Source organism: Suricata suricatta, chromosome 7, assembly GCF_006229205.1.
Source record: "Suricata suricatta isolate VVHF042 chromosome 7, meerkat_22Aug2017_6uvM2_HiC, whole genome shotgun sequence".
Lineage (NCBI taxonomy): Eukaryota > Metazoa > Chordata > Mammalia > Carnivora > Herpestidae > Suricata > Suricata suricatta.
Window position 1 is genome coordinate 6,811,253 of NC_043706.1, and position 20,506 is coordinate 6,831,758.

At 40.6% G+C, this 20,506-nt stretch overlaps 1 long non-coding RNA gene across 1 annotated transcript; it reads right to left on the reverse strand.

Annotated features, from left to right (window-relative positions):
• Positions 1–19,222: 19,222 nt before the first annotated feature.
• On the reverse strand, positions 19,223–19,984 carry LOC115297145. Its single transcript, XR_003911301.1, has 2 exons — positions 19,857–19,984; positions 19,223–19,598 (listed from the first exon to the last, which is right to left on the reverse strand). It is a non-coding gene; the product is annotated as an uncharacterized LOC115297145 (long non-coding RNA).
• Positions 19,985–20,506: the final 522 nt, after the last annotated feature.

A 20,506-nucleotide genomic window follows, 5' to 3' on the forward strand; every position in this document is an offset into this window, starting at 1 on the left:
GGTGGAGGGTCTTGCCTCCATGCCAATGGCTTCTGACCGATCAGGGTGGCGGGTGCTGAAGATTGGGTGGCTGTGCCAATTTCTTAAAATACAACAATAAAGTTCAAAACATAGATCGATTCTTCCTTTCACAAACGATTTCTCTGTAGCATATGATGTTGTTTGATAGCATTTTACCCAGAGTGGAACTTCATTCAAAATGGAGGCAATCCTCTAAAATCCTGCTCTATCAACTAAGTTTATATATTATTCTAAATCCTTTGTTGTCATTTTGACTACGAACAGCATCTTCACTGGGAGTAGATTTCAGCTCAAGAAACTTTCTTTGCTCATCGAGAAGAAGCAACTCCTCAGACATCAAACTTTGATCAGGAGATGGCAGCCATTCAGTCCTATCTTCAGGCTCCATTTCTTTTTTTTTTCTTTAAATTTTCTTAATGTTTTCTTTATTTTTGAGAGAGAGAGAGAGAGAATGAGCAGAGGAGGGTCAGAGAGAGAGAGACACACAGACTTTGAAGACAGGCTCCAGGCTCTGAGCTAAGAGTCAGCATGGAGCCCAATGCAGGGCTCAAACTGACGAACCATGAGGTCATGACCTGAGCCAAAGTTGGACACTTAACCAACTGAGCCACCCAGGTGCTTCTAGGCTCCACTTCTAACACTAGTTCTCCTGCTAGTCCCACCACATCTGCAGTTATTTTCTCTACTGGAGCCATGAGCCCCTCAAAGTCATCTGTAAGGGTTGGAATCAACTTCTTCCAAAGTCTTGATCACGTTGATATTTACCTCTTCCAATAAATCACAAATGTTCTTCATGGCCTCTAGAATAGTGAATCAATTCTAGATTATTTTTGATTTGCCCAGATCCACCGGAGGAATCACTATCTATGGCCACCATAGCACTGTGAAATGGATTTCTTAAACAATAAGAACTTGAACATCAAAATGATGCCTTGATCTGTGGGCTGCAGAATGGATGTTATATCAGCAGCCGTGAAAGCAATGTTGGTCTCATTGTCTGTCTCCACCAGAGCTCCTGGGTGACCAGGTGCATTGTCAATGAGCAGTAATATTCTGAAAGGATTTTTGTTCTAAGCAGTAGGTCTCAATGGTGGGCCTAAAATATTTAGGAATCCACGTTATAAACACATGTGCTGTCATCCAGGTTTTGTCCCATTTATAGAAAACAGGCAGAGTAGATTTAGCATCATTCATAAGGGCTGTAGGATTTTGGGGAGGGTAATGCAGCATTGGCTTCAGCTTAAAGTCACCAGCTGCATTAGATTCTAACAAGAGAGTCAGTCTGTCCTTTGACTCTTTGAAGCCAGGCATTGACTTTACTCTAGCTATGAAAGTCCTAGATGACATCTTTTTCCAAAATAAGACTGGTTTCCTCTACATTGAAACTCTGTTGTTCAGTGCAGCCACCTTCAGTAACTACCTCAGCTGGATCTTCTGGAGAACGTGCTGCAGCTTCTCCATCAGCACTCGCTGCTCCCCCTCCCACTTTTCTGATATGAACATGGCTTCTTTCCTTAAGCCTCATGAACCAAACTTCTGCTGGCTTGAGATGTTCCTTCTGCAGCTTCCCTAAGCCTTCACAGAATTGAGGAGAGTCAGGGCCATGCCTGGGATGAGGCTTTGGCCTCATTTGGGAATGTTATGACTGGTCTGATCTTCTGTCCAGACCACTCCAACTTTCTCCATATCAGCAATAAGGCTGTTTCACTTATCATTCATGTGTTCATGGAAGTAGCACTTCTAATTTTCTTCAAAACGCCTCTGCATTCACGACTTGGCCAACTGTTTGGCACTAGAGTCCTTGCTTTCGGCCTATCTTGGCTTTCAACATGCCTTCTTCACTGAGCTTAATCATTTCAAGTTTTATTTAAAGTGAGAGATAATGCAACTTTTCCTTTCACTTGAACACTAAGAGGCCATTGTAGGGTTATTAATTGGCCTAATTTCAATATTGTTGTTTCTCAGGGAGTAGAGAGGCTTGAGGAGAGGGAGAAAGATAGGAAAACAGACAGGAAATGGAGCAGTCAAAACATACACATTTATTGATAAAATTTGCTATCTTATATGGGTGCAATTTGTCCCCCCCCCAAATTATAATACTAACATCAAACTCACTGATCACAGATCACCATAAAAAAGATAATAATGTTTAAAAATATACAATAATAATTTAAAAGTTTAAAATATTGTGAGAATTACCAACATGTGACACAGAGACACAAAGTGAGCAAATGCTGTTGGAAAAATGGTGCTGACCAATGTGCTTAATGCAGGGTTGCCATAAACCTTCAATTATAAAAAGAAAAAACAAAAACAAAACAATATCTGTGAAGCACAATAAATCAAAATGCAATAAAAGGAGGTATCTTTGTATCTAAAAAAAAAGTCTCCAGTGATATGAGACAGCAGAAAATTATAACAATTAGATTTGTGTATATTATAGCCAGTTGGGGGGGAAAGATTGTCTGTGGCCTGACTGGAGAGCCACAAGGACTGAGAGTGAATATTGCATGCCGAGCTCCTAGTCTTCATAACCCGAAAATCAATAAGAGACATGCGGGAGAAGTGAAAAGTCAATGGGTCTACCCATTAAGCTTAAGTCACCTATTCTTGGATGCAGAAATAAATTTTTAAAAACATAACATGCAGACTTTTCAGTTTGCAACTGGTCAAATGCCATAATTATCTTACTCTGTTTTATTTCAAATAGCGGTCTCATAGCCTAATGCATCTGGCATCCAACTGCAAGTTGGCAAAGGATCTATAATGACTCTTGAAATGGCTCTCAAGAAAAATTCTGTCATCCTATAATCATCTTATTCATGCTGAAGGCATACTACTGTCTTTTGGGAATATTCAAATTTGTGAAACATGTAAAAAAAGAATGAAATGACACTTTGGAGGAGCTGCTACTCAGAGAACAATTACTTATTACAGCATTTACCCTGATGGCAAATGACAAAGGATTTTGCTTTTATTTTTTTTAATTAACCAAGCAGGGTATCTTTCCAGAAATAATACTCCCAGTCTAGTTAATTTATTAATGTGAAGATTTGACAAGGGCCGACTTGTTTGGACAACTTTTATTTTTCCAAATTACAGTGAGAGTTTGTAAATTCTTGATTTTAATATCTAGAAATCATTTATAACTTTCACTTTATATTTCTGTTAAATATCCTATAATATACCCTAATGTTATCAATATCTCAATGATCATTAAAATAGATATGCAACTTTAAAAATTTTCACTTTTCTAATTCATTTCATGTGAATTATCATTATTTCTCTCTTAGATTTCTTTTGTTAGCCTTTTGTTTTCATTTCCCACTTGTTTCACTTCCTGAAATCTTAGGTCATAAATCTTGAAACATGTTTTAAAGTCAGCAAAAGATGACAACAAATTAAATATGTCACAACCAACCAAACTGGACTCTTGTAGGCCTCTCCTTTGTTTGCCTAAATCACCAAGAGAGCTGGGCAAAGTTAAAATGGCGTTCTGTTTTTAATTCATCAGTTGTTCAAGAGTGGCTGGGGGATCTATCAGAACTGGAAGAGAAACCGACAATGATGCCTGTATGTATGAAGCATATTACAATTTACAAAGCTGTGGGCAGCCATTTTCTCATTTAAATATCACTACATTCCTATAGGATAAACAGGACACATCCTATTATCCCCTTTTAAAAGATGGAGAGGGGCTCCTGGGTGGCTCAGTCCATCAAGCGTCTGACTCTTGGTTTCAGCTCATGTCATAATCTCACAGTTTGTGAGATCAAGCCCCACACTGGGCTGTGTGCTGACATGCAGAGCCTGCCTGGGTTCTCTCTCCTCTCTCTCTCTGCCCCTACTCCACTTTCTCTCTTTCTTTGTCTCTCTCAAAATAAATAAACTTAAAAAAAATAGATGAAAAGATGGAGAGATTGAAGTGTGGGATGTTTAAATACTCTGTGGAAGGCTACAGATCTGGGAATCCTGTGAAGCCTGCCCAGAACCCAACAGTTTTCTTTGTTATTCTATTGTACATTCCACTCACTAACACTGGTCCGCAATTATGTAAGAAAAGAATGTTTGCTTATAAGTTTAACAAGTTAGATTTCAATACTCAAATGATTTTCTATGTAACTTTAAGCAACTATATGCAACTAAATGCCAGTCCAGTTGTTAAAGCGATGACTTTAGTTTCAATTTTTTAACAAGTTGGCTGCTTGCAAACTTGATGGCTTGGTTTGTTTGTTTGTTTGTTTGTTAACCTTTGAGAGAGAGCAAGAGTACAAGTGGGGACGACAGAAGAAAAGAGAGAAAGAGAATCTTAAGCAGGATCCACAGGAGCCTGACGTGGGGCTTGATCTTACAAACCATGAGGTCATGACCTGATCTGGAATCAAGAGCTGGATGCTTAACCCATTGAGCCACCGAAGTGCTCCCTTGATGGTATTTCTAAGGCAAATGTTTGAAATGACCTCTTAAAATCTCTAACTTTTCGGAAGGTGTATTCAACCATATATTGATCTCAAGTAGTAAGATTTTTCAACATTGCTTAATTCTTCTCTATTTATTGCCACATAAATAGCATACAAACTGAAAACCATAATGTACTAGATAAAATATCCGTTTAAAACCTCTTACTGAAATTCTCCTGGGGCTGGGATAGAATTGAAAACACTTAACAGAATCTTTCAGGGAATGTTGCCAAGGAATGAATAAGAGAATCACATTTCATTTTTAAATGCCAGACAAAAGTCACCTAAAATGACGGTAACGGTGGTTAGGAGAAGGAAGGAAACTGGGCTGGGGGAAGGCGTAATTTACATAAGGTGCTTTTTATCTAAAATTTTCTTTCTTTTGTTGAATTTGACAATTTACCAGAGCCTTTTCAGAAGTGTCTGACATCCCTTTTAATTAAGCAGCAAGCAGTAAGTGACAGGCAGTGCGTTTCTAGAGCATTAATGCGTATCTTGAGTGAATTCACCCCTCAAGAACAGCTCTAATTCTGAATAAAGCATTTACTTCTGTCTCATATGGAATCTTAACATTGAATAAAACTGTAAAGCTACATTTATTCATTTAGGTTAAATCTATCTCATTTCCAGCTTAAAGAAGCAGTATCTTTTTATGCCATAGGAAAGTCTCATACTTCCATAAAAGTTAAGGGAGGCATCAGGTGTTGTCCCTACAATTACTTAGACATGACATCTGGTGATTTCTTAAAGGCTAGAGAATACTCAGGCCTAACTAGTAAGGCCAACTCTAAAACTCGACAATGCACTTCTCAGGTTAGATTCGTCCCTTTTGGAACATGCTCTTGGTTTGGGGAGACATAGCAGGCTATCTGGAAGGAGATTGCCCCAGAGGCTTCCCAAACTTGCAGCATTTGCTTCAGAACTGCCCCGGTTAGAGCACCTACCACCTCCCAGTCAGGTAACTAGCGGTTCTCACTTCTTTTTGGGTTCCTTCTCAGTGCCCATTGCCTCCAGGTTAACACGTCACTTGGCTTTCGTTTGCTCTCTTGCCTTTTAGTTTCGTTTTCTGCACACAAATCAGTGTTTCTTCCTATTGTGTATTGAGAGAGGGAGAGGGACAGACAGACAGACAAAAGATACAGAGTGGAGGGAAAATTTCAGAACTCCAATGAGCAGGGAGACAGGAGAACATGCGGTCTGAAACATGGAAATGAAATTAGACGCTCTAGAGTCTTCCCATGTTAAGTTTCCATGAAGACTGGCCATATGCAATTCAGTACCAGTGTTGTGTGGTATTATTATAATCTTCCCCTTCTGAGTGGCTTCCTTGTCAACAAGAAAGATGGACTGAGAAAAAGTGCTGAGCTATTTCAAATATGGCTCTCGTAAGGGATGCATCTAGATGCTAAGGAACATTCTAGCATGGCCTAGCAAAAGCACTCACTGTCTCTGCAGTCCTCCACTGACTGAGACCTAGAGAGGTTATTCTGGAAGCTACAAAGAACTGGAGTTTACTGAGGAGTTACCAACAGTGGGTAACTCCACTGAGTAGTGATTCAATCAGATAGTTGACTCATGCCCTAATTTGAGTGGACACCATTAATTTAGCTTTTCGGTGGAAGGGTCTGTTGTGCATAGAATGCCATCTGGAGGTGGAGCAACATGTCAGGTCGTTGGTGTCTCTGACCACCATCAACCTCAGCCTGATATGGAACCCATGACGTGAGAGTGACCAGGATTTTTTAGTGGAAGCCTTCACCCCCACCAATTGCTGGGAAGGTTTGGCTTCTGTGCAGCTGCATTTCACTGTGGCCCATGAAATCTGAAGCTTTTCAGAATACACTGAAGAAACTGGAGGAGCAGGGGGTTTAAGATGTTTTTCTGCGTTCTGTCCTTCAATGAGCCATTCTTCTCATAATGAGGGACCCAGACACACGCCTGTTTAAAGTCATAGAGACAGGCATTCTGCGCATACATTGTGAAGAACCCCAGGGCTCGCCCAAACACCAGGCGCTGTTGCTCCTTCTTAATATTTGTAAAGAAAAGGCATACATATAAGGTGGCTTCCATGGAGTCATTTTCAGTTTTCATGTCACACATTGTTTGTGTGGAAAACCACCAACCACTACTTGGAGTCTTTTTCTCCCCACATCTGCTGCAGAATTCTCTCACGGGCCCATTGGTATTGATGACAATCTGGGCTGCATGAGGCAGAGGAAAGGACAATTATTTATGCATTTTTCCATTCAAGTAGGCAAGGATTACAACAAGATATGACTTTACAACCACTAGAGAGTCCATAACAAGTGTTGGATGGGATGGGAAGAAATTGGAACCCTCATAACATTGCAGGAGGAAATGCAAAATGGTGCAGTCACTTTGGGAAGAAATTGGCAGTTACTCAAAATATACACATAAAGTTAGCATGTGGCCCACCAATTCTACTTCTAGATATCCATCTAAGAGAACTAAAGACATTTGTCCGTGCAAAATTTTGAGTGCAAATATTCACAGCAGCATTCTTATAATAGCTAAAAAGTGGAAACAATCCAAGAGCCCATCAACTGCAGAACAGACAAATAAAATGAGGTATAGCTCATTAATGTGATGGAATATTATTTTGTGACATAAAGGAATGAAATACTGACACATACCATGACATGGATGAACCTTGAAAACTACAGTAAATGAGAGAAGCCCATGACCAAAGACCATGTATTATATGACTTGATTTATGTGAAGTGTTCAAAATAGAAGGCAAAACCTATAGAGACAACACGGAGAAAGTAGATTAGCTGTTGCATAAGCCTAAGGCATCAGGGGAGGATGGAGAGTGACAGCTAGTGGTCACGAGGATAATTTTGAGGGATTAAAATCTCTCTGGACTTAAGTATCAATACCCCAGCTGGCTGCTGAGTCAGCCTGGGATGCGAGGAAGGGCTGGCTTCCGCCCCGCCTCTGCTTTGGGCACGCCAGCTTTTGACGTGTTGGAGGATCTATGTTTATGGTTGAGGATGGAGAACTCTCTTGCCTGGTCAAGTAACCTGTACCTTGCTTATGCTGAACCAGTTTATGTTTGGAAAAGATCTGTTTACAAAGGAAGCATAGATTGAAGAGAATCAAGAATGAACGCAAGCCATCTCAGTGGAATTCCATTGCAGTATGCTAGATGAGATGATTTCAAGTATTATCTACTTGATAACAGACTGAAAGAAAAAGGGTGAAGAAAGAGAGAAATCGAATCTTACTCGCGTTCTGAAATCGGGAAGCGTTGTAAAGGCAGATACTGTACAGGCAAACCAGAGTATTACATAAGATCTTCTCAACATCAACACTCAGTTTCTCAGGATATACATTACTCAAAAAAATTTATGTGGGTGTGTCTGTAAACATAGAGAGAGCCATAAATATACATACTTTAAAAATGTTTACTATTTATTTCTTAGAGAGAAAGAAACCGAGCATGAGCAGGGGAGGGCAGAGAGGGAGACACAGAATCCAAAGCAGGCTCCAGGCTCTGAGCTCTCAGCACAGACCCCCTTGCAAGTCTCAAACCCATGAACCATGAGCACATGACCTGAGCTGAAGTTGGACATTTAACTAACTGAATCACCCAGGAGCCCCTACATACTTTTTGATATATATTGCTGTATAATATTATATATTTTATGTCTTATTATATATCATGTTATATAATATATAATGTACTAGGAAATATATAAAACATCTATTTGCAGCTGGTAATTGAGCTGTGGTCAGATCATTCATTGTCATTAATTCTTTCATCAGCAGGTAAGAAATTTTGATTCAACCAAAAGTCTTTCAGACACCACAAAAATGGTCACACCCTAAGAGTCAGCCTATTGAGGGACCTGCAGCTGGGAGATGGTTCAGTATTTGATCTTCCTAAAGGTGTGTCAAGCTACAAAGAAATGATATTCTGACTCAGTTGGCTTTGCACTCAATGGAGAGGATGTGTTTGGTATGTTCTTGTTTATTTAAGCAATGCTGTGTAATCCAATAAAGACGGGGTACAAAGTACAGCAGATATACAAACTTCCTGCCTTTGGGGACAAATATCACAGTCTCTCAATTGTCAAGGATAAGAAAATACAAATGAGAAGGAAGAGCCAACAGTGGGCTGGCTCTAGTTTTTGGGTCTTTTGAATTTATTCTTGTTTAGGACAGGTTTTCCAGAGTGGGTTTCCAGATTGTTTAAATCAGGCCCTCAGGGCTTTAAAGAGTAGAACTTCCACTTGCCATTTACAACTGAGAAGGGAAAAGAAACAGGTAGTTACTGCATTTCTATGTGCTAAGTAATACAGGAATTATCAAACATAACATTTATTGTCCCTTGTAATATCCACTAAGAAATCATTTTTATACCAAATTTACAGATCTAAGAGCTGAGCCTCTGATCAAGCAGCTTAGTAAGTTCAGACAGCTAGTAAGTGGGGAAATTGGAATGGAAATTCAGGTCGGCTAGCGCTAAAGATAACTTTTTCCCCACTACACTGTGCAGCTAGGAGATTATTAAGCTCTCTGAAATGGGGGTTGCGGGTAGGAAAGAAAGAGAGAAAGGGAGAGAGATTGAAGAATATTAGAAATTTCTAGTGTCTTTTAACATTATACCTTTAATGATCTATAGAAATTTCTAGTGTCTTTTAATGTTTTATCTTTAATGATCTAAAGGGTTTATATTTAGATACCTTTGGTTTAATTCTTCAGAGCTATAAAAGAGCAGTAATATAGAGTAACTAAGTCTCCTGGAACATCTTTATTTTTAAAGATGTGATTTTCTCTGAATCAAAAGTAAGAGACTGCCTTTATACTCTCTAAATATCTTCTTTTAAAGTGAGAGAAGCAGGAAGACACACCATCAGTCTGACCCAGTGAAACAGCTTAAATACATCGGTGTGTTAATACACTTCAGGGACAAAAACCATATCTGGAAGCAGGGCATGACACACTCTGTAGATGAGTCAAGCATTTGATGAGTATGTATTTAGGTCTTAAATGTAATCAGCGTTGGACTTAATAGATAAGTCAATACAATATTTTACTTGTCCCCAGAGGAGAATTCTCTTTCTCTCTCTCTCTCTCTCTCTCTCTCACACACACACACACACACACACACACACTCTCTCTCTCTCTCTCTCACACACACACACCCTGACATGCCACACAACTTAGTATGCTGTCACTGCTCCCTTGGATCCCATGGTTGACATCACCCATGGCAGGGTAGGGCTCAATCCAAGCTGGCCTGATGGTAGAGACTGTCCTGGTAACCAGGCCTCCAGGACATCCACCTTCATAGAGACTTGAAGCCCCAGACTTTCACTTTTACTCTACCTAACAAGAAGAACAGACGGTATCTTCCTTTTCAAGGCCTTGTCCTACACCTTGCTCGAGAAATCACGTTGACATTGCAGTAGAAGCGGAGATGCCCAGGGTTAGGCGGTGGTGCTAAATGACACAGCCAGTAAGTCACTGCTCTAAAAGCTAGTGTCTACAAGGACAAGGAACAAGAAAGACCGACACTTGGTGTTGCCGAGTCCAAGGCCAGCTGACTCCATAGACTGGAATGGCTCAAAAATATGACATCCAGATGGCCAACTGTCCTTTTGGGGTCAAGGGAGGCCCTGAAGCAGGGTCAATCATATATTAAGTTTGTCAGTTCAGTTTCCCAAAACTCACCTACAAAATGTCAGACACGCTACCAGAGAACAAGTAAAAGGGTGTCTGGGTTGCCGGCCAAGCAGTGACTTAGGTGGTGCCTTGGATAATGTTGGTAGAATCATACGGATTTCTTCCTCCCAGGCACGCAGAAGATTCCAGTCGACGTAGAAGGAAGTTTCACTTGTTCTATACGACAGAGAATTTTACAGTCCTGTGAGTTGATCGTTAAGAGAGTTGTGTGGGATGTTAATCATGTATAGATGCTGCCAAGGGGTCGAACATCATCTCTCGTTTCCCTGGCTGCGTGGTGAGATAAAGGGCTAAGGGCAGTCACGGAGTCTCAGACAGCAACAGCAAAAAGTCAGAGAAACGCTCTTGTGAAACATAAAAACGGCTTAAAACAACTCTCATTTCAACACTACCAGAAGACCCACCGTGCTAATCAGTAATCTTTCAGTCAAGAACTATCCCACCAGATTATCTAGATCACCCTGCTCTCCTTCTCTCTGCCTTCTTCCCTTTACGTCCTTCACCCTGGGGGAGAAGCAGGGGCGAGGGGCAAGATGGGAGGAGGTGAGGAGGGCCTCCAGGGAAAAGGCTCTGGCTCTGGAAACAATTAATCCTGTGCTGCTTTAATTCATGTCAACACAACAATTTACATTGTGCCTTCCCAGGATTTTCTACTCCTTTTCTCTCTTGGGAATTCGATTATCCACAAGGTGAAGAGCAGAAGGCCGACTGCCTTGGTTTGAATCCTGGCCTCCCTGCTCACTAGCTGTGTGCCCCCATACCACGTACTCAACGTCTCTGTGCCCCAGTCAAATGAGGCTAACAATAGTACCTTCCACGTAGGATTGTTAAGAATATTAAATGAGTTGGGAGTCATCAAACACTTATAAGTGTGTCAGATGTACAGTAAGCACTAGGTAAACACTTGTTTAATAAAATAAATTAGTTTTACTTATTTCGTTGTTTTCCAACTATTGCGTTTTGCAGATACTTCTAGAAGTTGGCTCTCTTTACCCTGATGTCCCATCCAGCTGTCAATAAAATGAGAACACTTTAATAATAATCCCTGTTATTCTGGGTTTTTTTTTTTTTGAGCCCTCATTTTATCACTCCATTTCCACAAAACACAGTTCTTTCTATAGAACTAGAGGAATAAAAGGGTTCTGGAAAGGTCATTAATTTTTTTCTCTTACCTTTGCCACCCACTCTCAAGCCAGACCACACACATAAATCATCCTAGACTTTTTCTTCATCACACTGTGGTTTCTATTCATGTCGACTCTACCCTAAGGAAACGATTCTGCTACAGGTGGGGAAATTCGGCACTAATAGCATTACCCTATGTTTTCAGAAAAACTTTTGAGGGCAAAATAGCCCCATTATCTGTGCCAATTTCATAGGTTTCTTGTCACTGATCAAGTTTGATTATTTCCTGTGCCAGTAGTGAAAACCCAGAAAGCAACTTCTCCCTCACAATTCATGTTCAGATTGAATTATCTCATGGTAAATTTCTTAGACTGCTACCATAATGGGTTTCTCCCTATTTTTTAGAAAATGGCTCAAAGGTGAAAACCTGCTGTTTTGCTGTTACTGGCACACAAGCTCTAACTAAGCCCTGTGACTTGATGAGAAAAATATAGTCAAGTCAGTCTAAAAATGAAAAAAGATCGTTATGTAATATTGTAGTATGCAAACGGGTTGTTTGGGCTTTTCACTATCAAATGGATGATCAAACAACCAAAATAAAACAAAACAAAAGAAAACAAAAACCCTCAGGTTAGAAAACAATCTGGAAAGTTAAAAGTTCTGAAATTATATGGTTTTTAGGCATTATATTTTCAGCAGCTAGTCACGCAGCATTAAAAGGAAGACAGTGTGTTTTATTTTAGACAACCTCCCAAACTCTTCTTGAAAACTCTTCTGCTTCTCTCTGGCACCAGATGTACCTCAGAGTCCACATCCATACACCCAGGTAGCCTGAGAGGATTCTCCAGGAATCTTCCTCAAGTTGCCACTCTATCCAGGCAGAACAGAGGACAGATAGTTCCCAGGCAGTAGAAGGTACCACTCAATGCAAATGAAGTGAGGAATGTCGTCACCCCCAAACCTTGTCCTACTGAAGTCTGAAATCACATCGTTTGCAAATTTATTTATTTCAGTTAAGGCCCTTCGTCTATTAATGTCTTGAATGACATAGAGAGCATTCAACTCATAACTCTGGGGCGTGAGTGAAATTCCTTCCCTGTTTTACTCTTTGCAAGGAGAAGCTAGAGCCCAGCAGTAAACATCAAGGTTTTTTCTGATGTTTGTTTTTATTATTTTAAGTTTATTTATTTATTGTGTGTGAGAGAGAGAAAAATGCAGAGAGAGAGAATGCAGGGTAGGGGCAGAGAGAAAGTGAGAGAGAGAGAGACTCCCAAGCAGGCTCCACACTGTCAACACAGGGCCTGATGTGGTGTTCGAACTCATGAACTATGAGATCTACTAGAACTGAGCTGCAATCAGGAGTTGGATACCCAACCAACTGAGCCACCCAGCTACCACTTTTCTCTGATTTTTTAAAAATAATGTGAACGGATCCAATCACTTAACAAACAACTCTTTGGCACCCACTCTATGGCAGGTGTGGTCTTAGGCACTGTGGATGTAAAAAAGAAAGAAAGCAACATCCAGTTGAGGTCCTCTGGAGGGAAGACAATATAGTCATTGAAGACTGTGACCACAGGCTGGAAGGGGGACATCTGGCATAAAGTAGGAAAGTGATATCTGGGGGGGACAGGGAAGGATATGTATCAGTCTGCCTGGAAAAGTCAGAAAGGGCTACCCTTAAGTAGGAATTGTTCAAGCCCAGTCTTGAAGGATACATAGGAGAACATTGAGATGAGGAGGAGCACTGAGAGCCAAGGAAGAAGTGTGGCGAGTGTACAGAGGGGATGGAGACTCACAGGACAGCCAAGGAGCCATGGACAGATCATCAGCACCGGCATGAGGACTCCGTGACAAATGAATGAGAGGCTCCGTGGAGAAGGTTGCCTGGCTCAATCAGTACATCCTAAGATTCTGAGGTTCATCCTATAGGTCACGGATTCTCATTAGAGGGATCCCCACGTGCCCCAGCCTGCCAGGGGACATCCATATTAAAGCGTAATTCCAGGGACACCTGGGTGGCTCGTTCAGTTAAGAGTCTGACTTCAGCTCAGGTCATAATCTCATGGTTCATGGGTTCAAGAGCCCTGCATCAGGCTCTGCACTGACATTGCAGAGCCTGCTTGGGATCCTCTCTCTCTGCCCCTCCTCTGTGCGCGCACACACACACACAGACACACACGCTCTCTCTCAAAATAAATAAAACTTTCTTAAAAGGTATAATTACAGGTGAACTGCCTGCAGCTTCATCTGTTCTTAGGAAACATGTGTCTGAATCCCAGAAAGTGAAGGTAAACAGAGGAATAACAGGATCCTTTTTTCTTCATCAGAAAAGCACCTCAAAATTCACCAGTGAGCTCTAGCTAGCTGTCTAGATCAAACCAACATAGGATAACTTTCCTTACACCACTCTGCCATGATAGCAACTTTAAGAACTACTCTGAGAGATGCTAAAACAGTAAACGGATAGCATCAAGAGAGGAATGTGCTCAATTCAGGTTCTGGAAAGACTGGCCTATTGATGATGAGGAGGTAGACTAAGAAAGGATAGAGTGGAGAAAGAGTGCGTCAGACACCATTTCAGTAGTCTAGAAAAGGATCTGAAATTGTGCCAGTCTGAATGGAGAGGAGAGGAAGGGGAGAGATTTGCTCACCAAGGAGTAAAGATGGTGAGGGAGAAGGAAGGGAGGAGTCTGCTCACCTGTCAGACCAGACGGCAGAGAACTATCAGAAATGAGATGAACAGGAGTACATTCATTTTAGACACTTTGAGACTTGGGAAGCCATACATTCATCTTTTCCAACCTTTGGTTCTCTGAAGACTAATGAAAGAAAGTAGGTAAAGTCTGAGATCAATAATATAATTATAAACACCAGGTTTGTACAGTGTAGGGTTCATAAACTTTTTCTGCAAAAGGTTAAGTAGTAAATATTTTAGCCTTTGAAAGCCTTATAGTCTCTGTTATGGCTGCTCAAATCTGCCCTTGTATTGTCGTAAGTAGACACTATGTAAATAAGTAGACAGTATGTAAATAAATGGGCCTGGCTGTGTTCCAGTAAAACTTTATTTACAAAAGCAGGCAGTGGTCTGATTTGGCTTACCATCCACAGTTGACCAACCCCTCATATAGAGACAGCCTTGATTTAAAAAATGATACTGTGTGAAATGCTTTCTCTTGGATTTTACTGTTATTGAATCAGATAATTTTTAAAGTGTCTAAACACCAAGGTCATGTTCAAAGTTACCCCTTCCATTATATTTTTCTTCACTGCAGATTTCTATAACACACATATATATTTTTTCATAATTAAAGATGATAACAGCTTCAGAAACAAAGCAGTTACCAGTTTACACTAGGCTTGTATTAAGAAACATCAGAGTAAAGAGGAATAATTGTTTTCCATTGAGAATTGCATGTATATACACATACGTGTGTGTGTGTGTGCGTGTGTGTATAGAATAGCATCCTCTTAGAAAATACAAAAGACTCAACTACAAATTCTGGTGGAGAATCTCAGTAGGCTAGCTGGCTTCTAACATTCAGAGGCCAAGAATATTAATAAGGTTTTAACGTCTTACAAAAATGATTTTCAATAAAAAGACCGCCAACGAAATCTCCAGAGATGGAAGACAAGACTGTCATCACTCTGCAGTGACTGACATTTGCTTTTGAAAGCCCAGAAATCTTTCCTTGTGTCCCAGGTAGGCAAAACCTGATTTAGTCATTAAAACAGTATATTAGGCAACCTTTCTTAATAAGTAGCCAGAAATAAGTTGCCTAATGGAATATCATGTTGAAACTATATTCCCACTAGTCATATCCTTAATGGGCTCCTGTCAAAAGATGGAATAAAAATAATGAGTAGATACCCATATTTCTCTTCTTATCCTTACATAGCTTTTTATTTTTTTGTAATGGAAAAAAAGTGCCATATAAAGTAAAGGAATGCAGAATTGTATGGCAGTGTAATCTGAGACCATAATTCCAACTTTCATAAGATCCACTTAAAATTATTAAAGCAGAGTGAAGGGAAATGCTAAATAGACCTACGGTTCACTTTCATTGAAATATAGTTTGGTTTTAAAGTTGTTCTTTTGATCTGTTGTTTTATCCGTCTCCATGGCAACGGTATGTGTTCATAAATATCCTTGCTGCAGGTTTATCTGATTTTAGTATGTGCAATTAAAAAGTTTCTCTTGACCATTTATCATTTCTCCCTGGTACAAAACTTTTCCATTTTGTTTTCCTTTAACGTTAGGAATGTGGTAATTCCAGAGTCTGGTGATTTGTTGGCTTCTTGAGGGAGGTCCTGTTAACCTATGATTGTTTTCTTTCTTCCTCCCTTCCAGGGTCTGTTTTCCAGTTCTCTTACTTTCTAGTTTCTTATTAATTTGAAAACGTCTCACTCAGTTATCTGAGCAAAGCGAATTTAACATTAAACACACACACACACACACAGATAATTATACATAAGATTATTCACTTGGTAACTCAAAGGGTAAAAAGGGAACTCTAAGTCTGAAATCAGCAAATGTTTTCTATAAAGGACCAGCTTACATCGTTTGGGGTTCCCTGGTCATCACAATCACCGAACTCTACTGCAGAAACAAGAAAGCAGCAGCCTCAGCTATAACGCGCGATCCTGCGTTATAGATGAGTCCCCATAAAACTGCAAATATTGGGAAAATGGCACACCCAATCCAACTACACAGATCGGCTGCTCCCCAGCGGGGACGCATTGCTAGAGTGATGTTCAGGGCGAGGGTCAGAGAGCCCACAGGATGTTCAGGGGACACTGAGAGGAAGACACAAACTGGCTTTTACCTCTGTAGCCTTGTGTCTCCCCTTAGCGCCCCCTATTGGCTGCTCAAGATAGCAAAGCAGAAACAATTTGCAGAGCCCCAGCGGACATACACTGTGCATGGACCGGCAGGTGTGGAGCTGAGAGGCAATAACTTAATTGACACATTACATCAAAACCCAAGATCCTCTTTTAGTTGATATTTTAGGGTTGAATTATGATTGGAAAATATCTCACATTGTCATCTTATGGTCATATAGGGGACTATTTCAGATTGGAATTGTGTCAGACCCCCTCCCTAGTCTACCAAATTCTGACAATATACACTGTTGGTATGGAATCCATAATGGAAAAGAAGAATTCTATGTATGTATGTGTGTATGTTTGTATGTGTGTTTGTATCTAAGTCTGTGTGTGTCCATGTATAAAACATAAGTGTAAGGTCCCAACTCTTCATTCTTGGAAAGGACTATGCTTTAATCTGACAAATATCCACATTTATTTTTTGGCGTTAAAATACAATTTCTTTTATTGAGTGTCAGTAATAGCAAACAGTACTAGTTGTTTGTATTATTTAAATTCCTGCTTGGGGAAAAAAAACATTAGCAATTCTATGTCAATTCTCAATTTGTAATTTTTTTAAAAAAAATTTCACTGGTTGATGAACTGCAAAGCCCTGGAGTGATTGTTTATGAGCATCTCTAGTTCTGATTGACTGATTGATCGATTGCGTGATTAACTGATTGACAAGTGGTGAGGGACTCATCAGGCAGGCTGCTCTCACTAACATCCTTTGAGGATGTCTTAAAAGTTCGAGTTATTCAGGAGAAAAATCTCCAGAATGATGCACTGTAGTTTAGTACTCTGCACTGTCAAAATGCCTTTCTGTGTCGATGACCCCACGTGTTTGGGTATACTTAGACAATAAATAATATATGACATATGAGTGACATCGATTTCGGTGTATAAATATCTACTAGTCTTGCACAAGAACGGAGTTTCTTCTCAGCTCTACCATCTGTGCTATATTTTATAGTTTTGACATTTTCTCCCCCAATAGTTTGTTATTTTAACATCTCGCACACGAGTTGGGTCTCAGCTCTCTGCTGAATAATGTTTTCTTGATGCAGCACACCTGTACCACGTAATTGACACTAACTGTCACTATGGCAGGGGAAATGCCAGAGTTGGACTCAAAAAAACCTCAAGCCATCTATTATATGATGTGCCAAGTGATGGCTCACAGACACCTATTTATATCTCCCTCTAAATATTTCATATCTCCTCTATTACTGATAAGAGTTCATCCATAAGGTTCCTGAGGGCTTTTCACAAGTGTATGTAGGATCTCATTTCTGGTATTCCAAACCACCATGCATTAATTTTATTAAAGAAGTTCGGTGGATTCTCAAGAAGTTACCTGGTGAAGAAATAATCAGGAAGATTCATAATGAGTCATTCAGTGCAATTCTGCGCACAACACATGATCACTGTGGCCATTGTAGGAGTGGTGGATGCCGTCCGAGTACACCAGCTCTGACTTTTTGATATAGAAGGCTCCGAGTTTGTCCGCCCTAAGGACTCTGAGAACATTAATGTCTTAATATTTGCAAGCCACCATATATATTTTCACAGCAAAGGACAGCCTCGCTTATTTGTAAAACATAAGCTTAGGAAATAGAACTACGTAAATAAGCCATGCCAAACATAGTTTTTTAAATTTTTTACCATAAGAAACCATTTTGCATCATTTACTAGCTTCCAGCCTCCTGATCTGTATCAAGCTCTCCAAAGGCTTGGCCATGGGGAGACTTTAAAAAGACATTTTGATGCCAAAGTCTTCTTTCAAGAGAAGCTGAGGGCTTCTTCCATGGGTGAGTGGTTTTAAAATCCCACAAAATTGACACATTTTTAGAACTCTGTTCAGCAAATGTAAGTGCTCAAAATTGTGAAGATTTGGGACGTCATAATTTTCCCAGCGGGGTGAAGTGGATAGTGCTAAGGGGCCTCAGAGATCATACGATGTTGTCATTTATTATAATGTTTTAACACTCTGTGGAATCAGCGTTGTCAAGAGCATTGGGCGGGGTGATTTATTGGCTAGGATTGATTATGCCGCTAATAGTGCAGATGGCCTGAATTTTGGAAGGGGGAAATTTCTTGTCACTGAGCACGCAGGAATAACCACCGAGCTGCCAAGAAACAAAGGGACTTTCACTTAGAAAAGACTTATTTACCTGCCGCGTGTGGCCACCATTCAAGAGGTAGGTTTTGTTTGCTTCAAACGCACGCTTTAAACGCTCTTTTCTTTTTGCCTCAGGAGCAGTGGACATTTTATGTGAGTGAAATGTTTCCCACAGCAGAGCCAACTTTTGTCAGCTCTCCCTCTGGGACAGTGTGGACGGTGATTCTCTTTAGTTTCTTGCTACAAGTACCCAAACTGTGACCTTGCCTGAAAGGCTTTTTGCAGCTGAACGTCCAGAGCTCTGGCGTTGGCATTGACTTTCAGCGACTTCCTGTAGGCTAACACCTGGAAGCCATCACCTACAGATGCCCAGCAGCCCCCCGCCCTCCCGCCCAGCAGTGCCTGCGCTCGTGGGGAGGCGTTGACCCACAAGGTGAAACAAAGGACAGACACCAGATTGTCTCATGCACAAAATGACACTGTCTCTCCAGATCTGATCATGATTATTCAACAATTCAGATGAGGAGCAAAAAAAATTCCCTGAATAATAAACAACTCAATGTTGCCTTTTCTTCCTGAGTGACACATGTATATGCAGAGGCTTCTCCTCAGACCCTCAATGACAAGTTCATCCTGTCTCTCTTGACGCTCATTCTGTTCACTTAAAGGTGGGATTTTGGAGACCAGGACCTTGGGCTTTACCATCTTCCTTCAACAGCCAGTAGTTTTGTGCTGGATCCTTTACTCTCAGCCACTCACAAGTTACAATTAAAGCATCTAAATATTAATAAAGTGGCAGTGACATCCCCTGAGGAGAGTGAAATCAGACTCTAATTTGAAGAAGACTTGACATATTATGACGCTCACAGCTGGCTTCATGTGGTTTGCCTGGAAATATTTTGCTTACAGCAGTGAGTCACCTATAAACTAAGGATTTATTCTTCAAGTCCATTTATAGAAATAAAGTGAACACATCAGTGATGTGCTGATTAATTGAAAATTGATGCATCACCTGATAGATGTCTCCTTATCAAAGGAAGGACACTGCTCATCTCTATGGATGGACAAAGGACTTGAGAAGTTTCTCTAGGAGAGAACATCTCCCTTTAATGGATGAGATTCTACAAGTTGCTCTTGCACATAATCATCTTGCCGCGCTGATATCTATTCTGGGCACATTTGCAAGGCTCCACTTAAAAGCCTTTTATTCTTCTTCTGTGCACAACGAGGATGATAAACACACACCTCGCTTTGAAGTACAGTGAAGGGCGACTCTATGAAGTCAAGGGGCCCTGCAAAAGAATGCAAAGCAAAAGTTGAAAAACTTGACTCACACCACTTGGGGATGAAAATGTGTTTCAGTGGGGATTCCATTAGCTGATCAAAGAGTGATGTGTGCACACACACATCTATACAGGCTGTTACACGAGAGGTTTAAATTTGTTTTTCCATGTGCTTTATCAAATGGGCTTGGCCAACATCCCCTTGCCACCAGCACTCCGATGTCACATCAAAGCAGATTTGTGCAATGCATCTCTGTAACTCATTACCTGAATTTCCTATCTTGCGTGTAGTTCCATTTGCTCCCTGGCTGATGTTTATTTCTTCCTAAGAGAAGCGTTCTGTTTGAAGAAGGAGCTGACTGGCTGGTTCAGGGTCAGATGTGGACAATCACTTCCATTTCTGAAACCAGAACCAAAAAAGTGTTTCTTCCTCAAGGCAAGAGAAGCTGGTCTGCAGACTTGTATCTGAGATCTGGTTCTAGATACTTTTAGTGCTTTACTGAGCTTCAAGTTTGGATCTACTGGATTCAATGTTCGCAACTAGCAAAGGACTAGTTATTGTTGAGTAACGTTGTAGCATGTAAGATGATTTAATAATAATTAATTATGAAACCCCTACCCTCCACCTTTTACTGAGTGAGACACTCCAGATAAGGTGACAGGCATGGTAGACATAGTGCCTGCCGTTGTGATATTTGGGGTGGCAAATAGGCACCCATTTGTTCCCAGGTCTCTGCACTTAGATATATTTGTAATCACTCAAGTTGTTTTCTGCCTTTGGCCAGATATATCTACATGGCCCCATATTCAAGGTGGGGTTGGGAGAAGAATGAAGGAAGAAGGAAAGATAAATTGGCCTGAAACTATTTCTGATACTCCCCCCCCCCATTTTCATATCTATTCCTATCCAATGACAC